Genomic DNA, 12144 nt, shown 5'->3' on the forward strand with positions numbered 1-12144 from the left:
AGAATTAGGGTTTGGAACAATGGGGAACAGGGAGAAAGAGATCCGAGAGGCCAGCAGCACCCTTGCGGGTGGGGACAAGAGAAAAGGCGAGGCCGCCTAACGCCCCCTCGGGATCAGGCGCACCTGAGCCTTTCCGAGTACCAGGTGCAAAGTCACGACGACACGGCGGGTGCACTCCCGGCTTCCTAGCGCGGGACTGACAGTCCTGATCACCAGGGTATCTCGGCCTTGGAAAAACGCTAGCTCCCAACGAACTGCGGGGCGGTGCTGTCAAGGCTATTTAACAGCGTTTGGGGTTTTGCCAACTCTCATGGAAAACAAAAAAAGAGAGGGCAGAACAATCTGGCCAAGGCAAAAGGGGCGTTTCTTTAGGAAGCTTTCGGCTGGCTCCTGACCTCACCACCGCCGCTGCCCGTGGCGCCTGCCGGCCTGATCCAGGTGTCACGTTTTTGCACCTGCCACCTTCTCATCTCTTTCCTCTTCTCTCTTCTCTTCTCGCACTCCTGTTCTTCTGGGGCGCGGGGAGGCGGCGGCAGGTGGCGGTGGGCAAGGCTCTGGAATGTAATGTCACTTTGCAGCCGGTGGGGCCAGACTGGGAGAACGGCAAGAAGGCGCTGGGTAAGGGAGAGCTGGGGAGTGAGAGATTGGAATCTGGCATTTTATTCCCGCTGCGTCAGCCAGCTACCGGCAGGTGACCCTTAGTCAAGACCCTCTCTGTGACCCTTTGTTTGCCCCGTCTGTAAAGTGGCGGGTAACCATTGTTAGCGCCCTGCCCTCTTTAAGCAGGGATCAGCTGGGACATGGACAGTGCCATCACTCCGGAAGCTCTGTGGGGCTCTGTCTTGGACGCTGCACCCTCTCCACCACCGGCCTTCTCCACCAGCCTCTCCCCTGCCCAGGTCCCTTTAATCTCACACTTCCCTGACCCCAGAGGCAGAACCTGCTGACCCCAAGCCTAAGGTGATTTGGGAACCCGCCCTCTGCTCCAGGTTGTGAGAGCGCATCTAGTTGGGGTGGGATAAGAGGCAGACCTGCCTTCCTCAGTGCGCCCAGTGCCTTCCTTGTCTTGGCAGCCTCCCTGAGCCCACCCCCAGCCCACCCTCAGTTCCCCACCCTCAGTGGCCCCAGCTCCTCAGCACTCCCGGCTCTTGTCAGCCTGTGCTACCCTTGGTGCCTGCTCCTGTCCAAGCCCTGGGGCCTGAGCCTGGAGCTGCCCCCTGGATCCCGCTGTGCACCTCTGCTGGGACCCAAGGCCATTGGCGAGTTGTCTTCCGCCATCCAGGCCCAGGTATTTGTCCTCTCTTTATCTCCACATTTCCTCCCAGGGATGGTCAGGAGGAAGGACAATCAAAATGTGTTACAAATTGCACTTAATTCTTCTTGGCAGCTCTTTTCTAATTAGAAGGAACTAAAAAGTAGCATGTAATTAATTCACCTCTCTTAAGGCCACTTGAACTTCTGTCCACATCATACCACTCCAAAGCCTTGAGACATTTGGTTTTCTCCATCGAATTAAGGTTGAGAACCCTGGGCCTCTTGGTTGAGGAACTAATGGACAAATATATCTCATTCCTTCATCATCAGGTTTGCTAAGAGCCTTCCCCTATGCCCAGGCCATGTGCTGCCAGGTAAGGCTGTGGTCTTTAAACAGCCTCCCTGTCTCCTGGTCTGAAGGAGGGGGTGGTCCCCCTGCCTCACATTCTTGAGAAGAAGGAAGACCAATAGAGAAGTAGGATACCCTGATGAAGCACAGGGTAGTAGACACCTTGCAAGGAGCAAGAGGGGCCTGTCTTTGCAGTGTTTACAGATGACTTCACCAAGGAAATGACATCTGAAAGATGAGGTCCAGGATTTGTGTTGTTGCAGGTAAAATTTCCTAAAGACAAGCCTGTCGTTCAGATTTTCTTATGTTTTATTCATTCAACATGTCTTCAGGAGTAAAATATGAACTGTCACAACCTTGATGAAAGCTATGTTCTAAACCTTTCCAGGAAAATGCCTTTTTCAGATGATAGATTGAGGAAAACTGCTTCTCCTTCACTTCTCAGCACGCTCTGAACTTGAACAATTTGACGTATTATTAACTGCTCTGAACGTGATTGTATTGCATTTGACCCTGGAAGAGGTCACCTCTTGGTGATTAACATTTCTGGGTGATTAACATTTTTAATCACTTTAAGTTTGTAGTTTAGTAACTATAAATACTCATTCTTTAAGACTATTGCAACTGAAAAGTAATTCAGCTTTCATGTGACTGCCATCAATTTGACTTAGAGTGTGATCCATTATTAAAGATTTAACAAGTTGAATGTTTTAAAATAACTGATTTCAAAGATGGAGCATTATAGCTACATAACAATTCCATTTCCATTACAATAAAGGCTTCCTTGGATCTCTGCTATAATTTGCTACACCTGAAAAAAAAAAGTGGCTAAAATGAAATGACAACTTTTGTTTTTCAAAATTCCAAAATAAATGGAAAGGTTGCAAAAGACTCAAACTCGTTTTAAAACCCAATAACCTAAAATGGCAAAGAAGTAGATACATCAAGTTCATGTTTTAGAGCTTTAAATGAATGTTTATAACACATTTTTACAAAACTTGACAGATTTGTTACAGTGAATAAAGTTTCTTATATACTATGAATTGTTCATTCTTTATATGTATATATATATAAGCATTTATATATAAAGTGCTATAATATATACAGTCTTAATATTAAGACTAGTGAAATAGATACTATTGTGATCATCATTTGACAGGAAAACTAAGCCACCAAGTGGCTAATTAACTGTTAGTAAGGTATGGATCGGAGAGGGCAATGGCACCCTACTCCAGTACTCTTGCCTGGAAAATCCCATGGACAGAGGAGCCTGGTAGGCTGCAGTCCATGGGGTCATGAAGAGTCGGACACGACTGAGTGACTTCACTTTCACCTTTCACTTTCATGCATTGGAGAAGGAAATGGCAACCCACTCCAGTGTTCTTGCCTGGAGAATCCCAGGGACGGGGGAGCCTGGTGGGCTGCCACCTATGGGTTCGCACAGAGTTGGACACAACTGAAGCGACTTAGCAGCAGCAGCAGCAGCAGCAAGGTATGGATCCAAGCTTTAAACCAGATTCCAGAGCTCATAATATACCACTTCCAAATGTTGTTGAATGTATATAAACTATCTGATTGTTTTGCCTTCTAAGTCTTCTATTTAAAATATTATTTTATTTATACTTTTTTTCCTTAAGGAAATATAGGTTAGTTGTACTGAAGGGCAGTAAGGTGTAATAAGAAGAGGCTACATGAGCTTTTCCTAAGTATATCAGGGCCAACCAGTGGAAACAAACTGTAAAATTAAACATGCACAGTGAATTCTTACCTTAAGGAAGAGAGTAGATTATTTAAATTCTGACATACTGGTCTCCATTTCTCAAGTGTCATGAACTCTCTTCAATTTATAACAGAAAAGCTGTCACCTGTAATAGTACAAATGCCTTTTATTACATATTTCACTAACTACTTTGCAGGCAATTTAACTAAATTTAGCATAAAATGGAATTGGCTTTGGCAGGACATTGTCTTGTCATTAAATCCTATGCATTGACACAATGGAAAATTTATTAGAGGATTCAATAATATTTACCTTAAATATGCTTTATTTTGTTATATAAATGCCATATGACTCATTTATGAAAACAGAGACATGTACCTCAACCTGAAATTCTGAGTGTTGCAATGACTATACAGGTGAAAATGTTTTATATTCAGATCCATATGGATTAGAATGATTCTGAATTCATACTGATGAAAAAATTACCATAACTTCCATCTCAGTGTAAAAAGCAAAAATTTCTATATTATAAAAAATATTTCTCATCTCCTAGAAAGCAGTGAATGAAAATATCACCTTTCTAAATCTGCAATAAACACTGTTAAACAAGAGTCTTATTAACAAATATTTCCTCTGGCGTTTGTTCATTAAATAGTTTCTCTGACATAGAAAGGAATTTGTGTGGGACTTGTGCTGTCCAGACAGGAGAAGAGAATCTTGACCAAATTCACTAGATGATAAACTCTGCAAAAGACTTGCTTATGTCTTATTTTTCTTTATTTTGCCCACAGTGTATTACACAGTGCTCCACATGGTAAAAGCCCAACATTTGTGTATTGCTTGGAGAATCACAGGAGGTCAGACCCAAGAGGAAACTTAAGAGCACTGGTTCTGGGGTGAGTCTGAATTCAAACAACAAACTCTACCACATATTCATCATGTGACCCAGGCCTCAGTTACTCATCTGCCAAATGGGGCGATAATAAGAGCCACAACATAGGGTTGTTGAGGGTCTTGAATGAGTTAATGTGTATAAAGCCTGTAGAACAGTTCTCAACAGATGTTAACCCCTATTATTTATTACATGCAATTCTCCAGGATTCTTTTAGGAATATCAACCAAATAATAATCCCTTTCACAAGGGTTAATGATGTTCATAATATTGAACAGCAAATACCACACATGTACTGCTAAACAGGAACCCCACTTGTGCCAGGCTTCACCCTTTAGCCACCAGGATGTGGGAAAGTCCAGGGGAAACAAGGTGCCAGGCAATAGGGATCATGGGGTGGAACCTGTTGATTACAACCGGGGTGGAGGTATTAATATTTCAGTACTTTAAAACGGGCACCAGTGTGCCCTGGTTGAACATCAGCTCTGATTCACACGTTCCCGCCATAGACATCCAAACCACTGGACTTTCTAATCACTCCACACAGCAAAACAGACCTCTTCATCCCATACATATTTTAGTTTTTAATTCCCTACTGAGAGAGCTGAACAGTAACATAATCTAATAATCAGAATATATATAACAATTGATATTTAAGAGAGACATGTAAATCCTCTATTTATGAGCACTTCTTAATAATAGATATTTTAAATATCTAAATTTAAACAGAACACATTATGGGGTAGCAAGTGCCAAGGGATTTTTAAAATAACATCAACAAAATCATCCAAAATAAATAAATGAATAATAACAAAGAACTGCTGAATGGGTTTTGTTAGCTGCCTACTGAGAATAAATTTCATGTGAGATGAACACAATCATTGGGGAGGAAAATATTTGCCTCCACTGCAGAAAAGCAGACTGAGAAATAAAAAGTAAACAAAACCCAGGGAACATTTAAAAACCAGTGGCAGCAGAGTCCTGGAGGGAAACGATCATGTTAAATAAAAGAACTTCCCAATCCTCCATTCACTGACTTTAACTGAGGTTTCTCTGGTCAAACAACCCAAAGCCAAAGACTGAACACCGGATCACAACAAATTTAGTCTTTAATGTTAAGATAGTATTTTCTCTTTTGCATGAAACATTTTTGTCTGTCCAAATGAACTTTAGAATTAGTTTGTCAATATCCACAAAACACTTTCTGGGATTGGGATTGCATTGAGTCTATATGTCAAATTGGGAAAAACTGACATATTGACAGTATTGAGTCTTGCTATCCATGAACATGAAATCTTCTTTGTTTTTTTTCATCTTATAGCTTTCCTTATATGGTTTTTGTACATATTTTCTTAGATTTATGCCTAAGTATTTTACTTTTAAAGATGCTAATATAAATGTTATTATGTTTCTAATGTCAAATTCTGCTTGTTCACTGATGGTATATAGGAAAGAAACTGATTTTTGTATACTAACCTTATATCTTGCAACCTTGCTATAATCACTTATTAATTCCAGGAGTGGTTTTTTGTTGTTGTTGTTGATTCTTTTGAATTTTCTACATAGATGATCATGTCATCTGTGAACAAAGAGAGTTTTATTTCTTCCTTCACAATCTTTATACATTTTGTTTCCTTTTCTTATTGCATTAGCTAAAACTTTCAGTACAATGTTGAAAAGGAATGGTGAGAGGGAACATCCGTGCCTTGAACCTGATTTTAATGGTAAAGCTTTGAGTTTCTCACCACTAGTATGATATTAGCTATAAGCTTTTTTGTATATATTCTTTATTAAGTTTATTAAGAAGTGAAACCAGTGAACTAGAAAGCCAAAATTCTAGTTCTGGTTCTCTCTGTGTTATGTCACTTAAATTCTCTGGTTATAATATATATTTACATATACTTTCAAATTAATGAGGTACCAGGCCTACTCTTAGGCTTCCCTGATGGTTCAGGTAGCAAAGAATCTGCCTGCAATGTGGGAGATCTGGGTTCAATCCCTGGGTTGGGAAGATCCCCTGGAGAAGGGCATGGCAACCCATTCCAGTATTCTTGCCTGGAGAATCCCCATGGACAGAGGAGCCTGACAGCCTATAGTCCATGGGGTCTCAAAGAGTCAAACACACTGAGTGACTAAGCACAGCACAGCACAGGACTACTCATAATGTGATAAATGACCAAATACTTCTAGCTGCCTATCCTTGTATGCCTTCTTTAACCTCATTCCCATGATCAAACTGGCCTGAAAACTGACTGCTCTCACCATATGCATCAGTTGAAGTCAGAATATGATTTTATTCATCCAGATTTAGGGAGGTTCTAGTTTTTTCTAGGCACACACCAGCCATGCATATCTGTGTGTGTATGTGTGTGTGTGTGTATACATATATATATACATATGATGGATATATGTATATATACAAGATATATGTGTGTATGTATCCCATCTTGGACATCACATAAGAGCTCATCAAGGGTGAAACAAACAAATGCGTATAAATGTGTCATAAATAATGTGAGGTTTTCTTTTCTACTTTTCTATGGTTTTTAAGTTCTCCATAAAAACATAATTGGAAGATATCACTAAATTTTTAAAAGGGAAAATATGAGGGCTACATGATTTAAAGATATTAGAGCAAGATATCGGGGAAGAGGAGAATTATATAAGTAACAGAAATATGCTACAAGTCAAATAGCTACACTTATTTACCCATGACAAACATATAATTAATTTTAAAGTAGATTTAAAATAAAAATGAAATGAAAACTACATACCTAGATTGTCATTTCTGACAAAGATAGTTACATACCATACAAATGAGAAAAGACTCAGATAGATACTTGTCCACTTTCACAATTTTACCTAGTTCTGAAGATGGATAATTTTTGTAGAATCAAAAGTTCATGTTGCAGGCATCTTCATGAGAAACTCCTGAGGCATGGCCTATTTTATATTGCACACCTCAGGATTCTAAGATCTATTTATATTCTGCTTAAGCTCCTGATGTCGTTTGTATCTTTCTTAAAACTTAAAATTAAATTGTGAACCTGGGGATAACTAATTTGAGCAAATTACAACTGAACTCTCAAACAGATTCCAGGACATACTTTACCCTAAATATAGCATGGTGTTTCAGAGAAATAAAGGCAATTTCGTAAGAATCTCTGCTACATTCTGTAATTTCAAGTAAATCATATTACCATGACCTTGTTAGAGAGAAAAAAAAGAATTCTTCATGACTAAGAAGATGACTTCTAAGCTTTACTGAGATATACTTCTCAGTATAGTGTAAGCTTACAGGGAGAGAACATTGTGGACACCTCTTTGAAGTTTGTTGTGATGTATTTTGATCTCCAGTAGATGTACTTCAACATTTAATAATACTCCTCTCATTCTCTCTACAGAGAAAAAAGTAAGAGAATCCAAGACATGAACATCAGTAACATTCCTAGGCTTGCCTCTGAGATCAGATTGTGTTGGTATCCTTCCCAATGTACTTCCTCTACTTTCCCTGACCCTTTAATAGAATCCTGGTTATATCCAGGATGGCAAGGGGCCCAGCTAAATTCTCATTTCCTAGCTTCCTTTGCAGCTAACTGAGAACCGCATGCACAGTTCTAGTCAATGAGACACACAGGGTTTGCTCATACCGATGGTCTGCTGGGGATCCATGGGAACTCCTTACTTCTTCCTCCTTCCACTTGCCCTGACTGTGCGCATGATGATTGGAATTCCTGTAACCATGTTGGGACAATGAAGGAAAGGCCAAAAGGATCTCAGGGAGATAATCCTAGACGTGGTTGAACTGAGAAACCAACACCAGCAACCATCTGTTTCCTGACTTCATTCTATATAAGAAAAACAAACTCCAGTTTGTATAACACTGAAGTCATGTATTTTATTACCTTCAACTAAAAACATTCCTCTTGGTTACCCCTCCTCAATCCAATCTTTTTTGTGTAATCAGGTAGATAGCAAAGCTTTGCTCTCATCCCTAACAGAAATCAAGAATGAGGATCCCTAATACATTAATCAGAGCAGCTGTTCTTGCACCTGTCCCACTAATGAGTCACCCCCGAAGACTTTTTGCTGTCAACTACAAAATCAGCACTCAAATAAGTAATCATTACTCAAAAAAACTGCCCTATTTCCAAATCTCACACCCCTATCTCTGCCTGAAATCATAGTCTATTTGAAATGGGGTTGTGTCAGTGATAGTAGATGTTCTCAGTTCTTCATGTTACCGAGACAGCTCTAGTCTGAGCATTAAGGACAAATTGGCTGTGAAAGGGAAATTACCCAGGAGGGAAAACACGAAGGGCAAGATTATTCCAGATGATTAAATGAAAGCTCGGTTGGTTACAAAGGTCTCAGCTCAAATGAATAGAAGTGTATTAAACATGGGATGCAATTTCTTTGAAACGATGTACCCAATAATTTAGGAAGATTTTTGTTGTTCTTATGTAGTTGCTCAGTCATGTCTGATTCCTTTGCAACCCTGTGGACTGTAGCCCACCAGGCTCCTCTGTCCATGACATTCCCCAGGCAAGAATACTAGAGTGGGTTGCCATTGCCTACTCCAGGGGATCTTTCTGACCCAGGGACTGAACCCATGTCTCCTGCAAGTCTCCTGCATTGCAGGCGTATTCTTTACCACAGAGCCACTAGGGAAGCTTGTTTAGGAAGATAAGAAATTACTGTCTCCCTTTCTCACAAAGTAAGAGTTAAAAATTATGAAATACACTATAAAATATCTTTTAGGTTATATTGGGTAGAATGAAGATGAATACACAAAATGAAACTAAGGCCAAGTAATGATAATAATTCCAATGAACTTTTAAGAAGCAAAGTACTTTACCAGTCATGTTTCTTACATAACCCTCACAACCATACCATCCGGACGTCACTATTAGTATCTCCATTTTAGATGAGCAAACAAAGACCTGGAGAGATTGTGCATCTTGCCTGATATTGTGTAACTAATGAGAAGGAAATTAAGGACTCAAATCCAGGTCACCTGATGACAAAGGCCATGCTCTCAGCACTGCTCCTTAACCACCATGTGGTACCGCCCCGTGGATCAAAGGACGTGAGACCTGACAGCTCTGTGTGGGCATCCAGCCCAGGGGCTCACAATATTTTAAGCATAAAGACCCTTTCTATCAATCATGTTTTCAAATTTTACTGGTTGAAAACACACACATGAACAAAAGTATCTGTAAATTCAGTAACACTCTTAAATGATTCCACACTATATTCACCATCTACATTCATTTGGAAAGTAGTAGTTCATATAAATGTGAAACCTAGGATTTATAGTCTAAAGACATCTCTTACTGAACTTGGAATTTCCAGACCCTTTGAAATATTTTCCTGACCCTCCCACTCAAGATGGAAGTTGTCAGTTCTGGTCCCCTGAGTAGCAGATGACAAAGACAGGATTACATGTGCAAAAGATGTATTGAGAGTAATTTCCATGAAGGTTAAATGGAATATAGGCAGGAGTAGGCAGGGAGTGCCTGCACATCATGGTGCAAGTCTTGACAGGGAGATCAAAAAGGAAGGATTGGACAGAAAGAGTCTCAGACTAAAGTGTAGTGTTGGTCAGCTGAAGGAGAGGCCCTACGCCAAACCTGCCCATGAGAGGAAGCCCCTCACTGGGCCAACACCAGGACCCTCCCATGCTCAGTCACTGGCTGGGTGCAGCCTAGTATAAATGTGGCCTCGGATTCACAGGGGCAGTAGCTGAAGGCTGTCAGTCACCCACATTCTCTATAGCAGCTTGTTTTAAAGGCAGCCACAGGTTAGGAATCATGCATATGGTCCAATGTCCTCATTATACAGATGAGGAAAATGAAGCCCATTTCCATGAAGTCAATCAGGATGAGAAATTACTTGATCCAACTTCCAGGTCAGCAGAGTACTTGAACACTTTGACTCTGGAGTGAAATTCACCTGCAAAATGGGGGACCTGAGTGAGTGATTTAATGTTTCTTAGCTTCATTGCCTTCCCAAAGAGATGTTGTTTAAAGGTACATACTTGCAACTAGTAAATAAATACATCCTGCAGAGCTAAAATACAGTACAGTGATTACAGACACCCAAACTGTATTATAAATATTTAACTTACTAAGAGACTAGAACTTCAATTGCTCCCACCACAAGAAGAAATGATAATTATGTGATGTGATCGAGGTGTTAAATTAATGCTACAATGGCAATCACAGTGCAATATACATGTATCAATATTTTGTATACCTTAAACTTATAGTGTATGTCTCAATTAAAAAATGAAAATAGTAGTAGCTAACTCATAAGACTGTTGTGAGTTTTAAAAACAAAAACACATATAAAAGTGCTTAGCATAGTACCAGAGACATACTAACCACCCAACAAATGGTAGCAAGTATTTTCGATTCAATATTTTTTCTACTAGATATAGATTAACTAAAAATGCAGAGAGCATCTTATTATGTCCTTATCCTGTCTCTCTAATTTATGCTCACAAAGATACTCATAGAAAAGTAGTATCATCACCTCCATAATACCTAAATTACCCTTGATGTTTGCAAAAAATCTCCACTATTCAAGAATATTATCAGCATTGCAAATCTCTTAAGGCAAGTGGCCTTTGTGCCCAGAGGAGACAATTAAAATAGTTTTAGAAGACATCCTCAACAAGTTTTTAGAGTTGAATCATTTAGTGCTTTCAATATTAATTCAGTTAAGTTTTATTCAGGATAAAAATAAGTCTCTGATGTTTAAAATCCAATTCAATGCCTTAAAATATTTACTAAAGTGGAGGAGAACAAATCAATGCTACAAGGTCAGGGAGGCGCGTGCTCATTCTTGGAGAATCACCACTGCTCCCAAGAGCTCATCTCAGGCCTTTTGTGAAGCCTGGCAAAGGGAAGAGAGCCTCAGTGGAGCTGCAAGACCATGAGAAGAGTCTTAATCAAGGTCTTGAGCTTTCAGTTCCAGAGAGGGTGTCAAGTAGACTTGAAGACTACTCTTCAACCTCTCTTTTTGAAGTAAACCAGTGTACTCGCACAACAATGGCAATATAGCTGACTATTGAATTGTACATCTAAAAAAAGATTGAGATGGTGAAGAAAAAGCAATAGGGAGCTCTGTGTAAGGGGTGGGGAAAGTAGGCACGTGAACCTTTGCTCAGTTTTTCTGTACACTAAAATTGCTCTAAGATATAAAATTTATTAATTAAAAAAGAAAGAAAGAAATACGTATTATTTATTCTAGGTGAAAGAAGCCAGATACAAAAGGCCACGTGTTTGACTCAATTTATATGAAAACCTCAGAATAGGCAAATCCATAGAGACAGAGAATAGCTTGGGGAGGGGGGTGACAGAGGTTGTAGGAGGAGAAGATAAACAGGCAGAACAGAGGACTTTTAGGGCAGTGAAAATAGTCTGCATGATGTTATAATGATAGATACACGTTATTATGTATGTGCGTGCTAACTTGCTTCAGTCGTGTCTGACACTTTGTGACCCTATCCAGGCTCCTCTGGCCACGGGATTCTCCAGGCAAGAACACTGGAGTGGGTTGCCATGCCTTCCTCCAGGGGCTCTTCCCAACCCAGGGATCAAACTCACGTCTCTTACATCTGCTGCGCTGGCAGGCAGGTTCTTTACCACTAGCACCATGTGGGAAGCCCATATGTTTATTATACACTTGTCCAAATCCACAGAATACACAATACCAAGAGTAAACCAAAAAGTAAACTATGGACTCTGGATGATGATCGTATATCAGTACAGGTTCTTCCTTTGTTTAACAATAACAACAAAAGGATCATTCTGGTAAGCAATACTGATAATAGCGGAACTACGCACATATGGGGTCAGGAAGCATATGGAAAATCTGTACATTTCTCTCAATTTTGATATAATCCTCAGTTCAGTTCAGTTC

The 12144-nt window shown here is 40.1% G+C and overlaps 1 long non-coding RNA gene across 3 annotated transcripts in view; it reads left to right on the plus strand.

Moving 5' to 3' along the window:
- The first annotated feature begins 393 nt into the window (after positions 1 to 393).
- The window catches only part of LOC138987811 (uncharacterized), a 33113-nt gene continuing 21362 nt past the window's right edge, over positions 394 to 12144 (plus strand). For 2 of the 3 annotated variants that reach the window (XR_011464103.1, XR_011464105.1), the window contains exons 1-2: positions 394 to 1866; positions 4115 to 4219. This is a non-coding gene — a long non-coding RNA (uncharacterized lncRNA). The remainder of the gene's footprint in view (positions 1867 to 4114; positions 4220 to 12144) is intronic. The other variant, XR_011464104.1, reaches the window with a different exon arrangement.

Source organism: Bos mutus, chromosome 5 (assembly GCF_027580195.1).
Source record: "Bos mutus isolate GX-2022 chromosome 5, NWIPB_WYAK_1.1, whole genome shotgun sequence".
Taxonomy (NCBI): Eukaryota; Metazoa; Chordata; class Mammalia; order Artiodactyla; family Bovidae; genus Bos; species Bos mutus.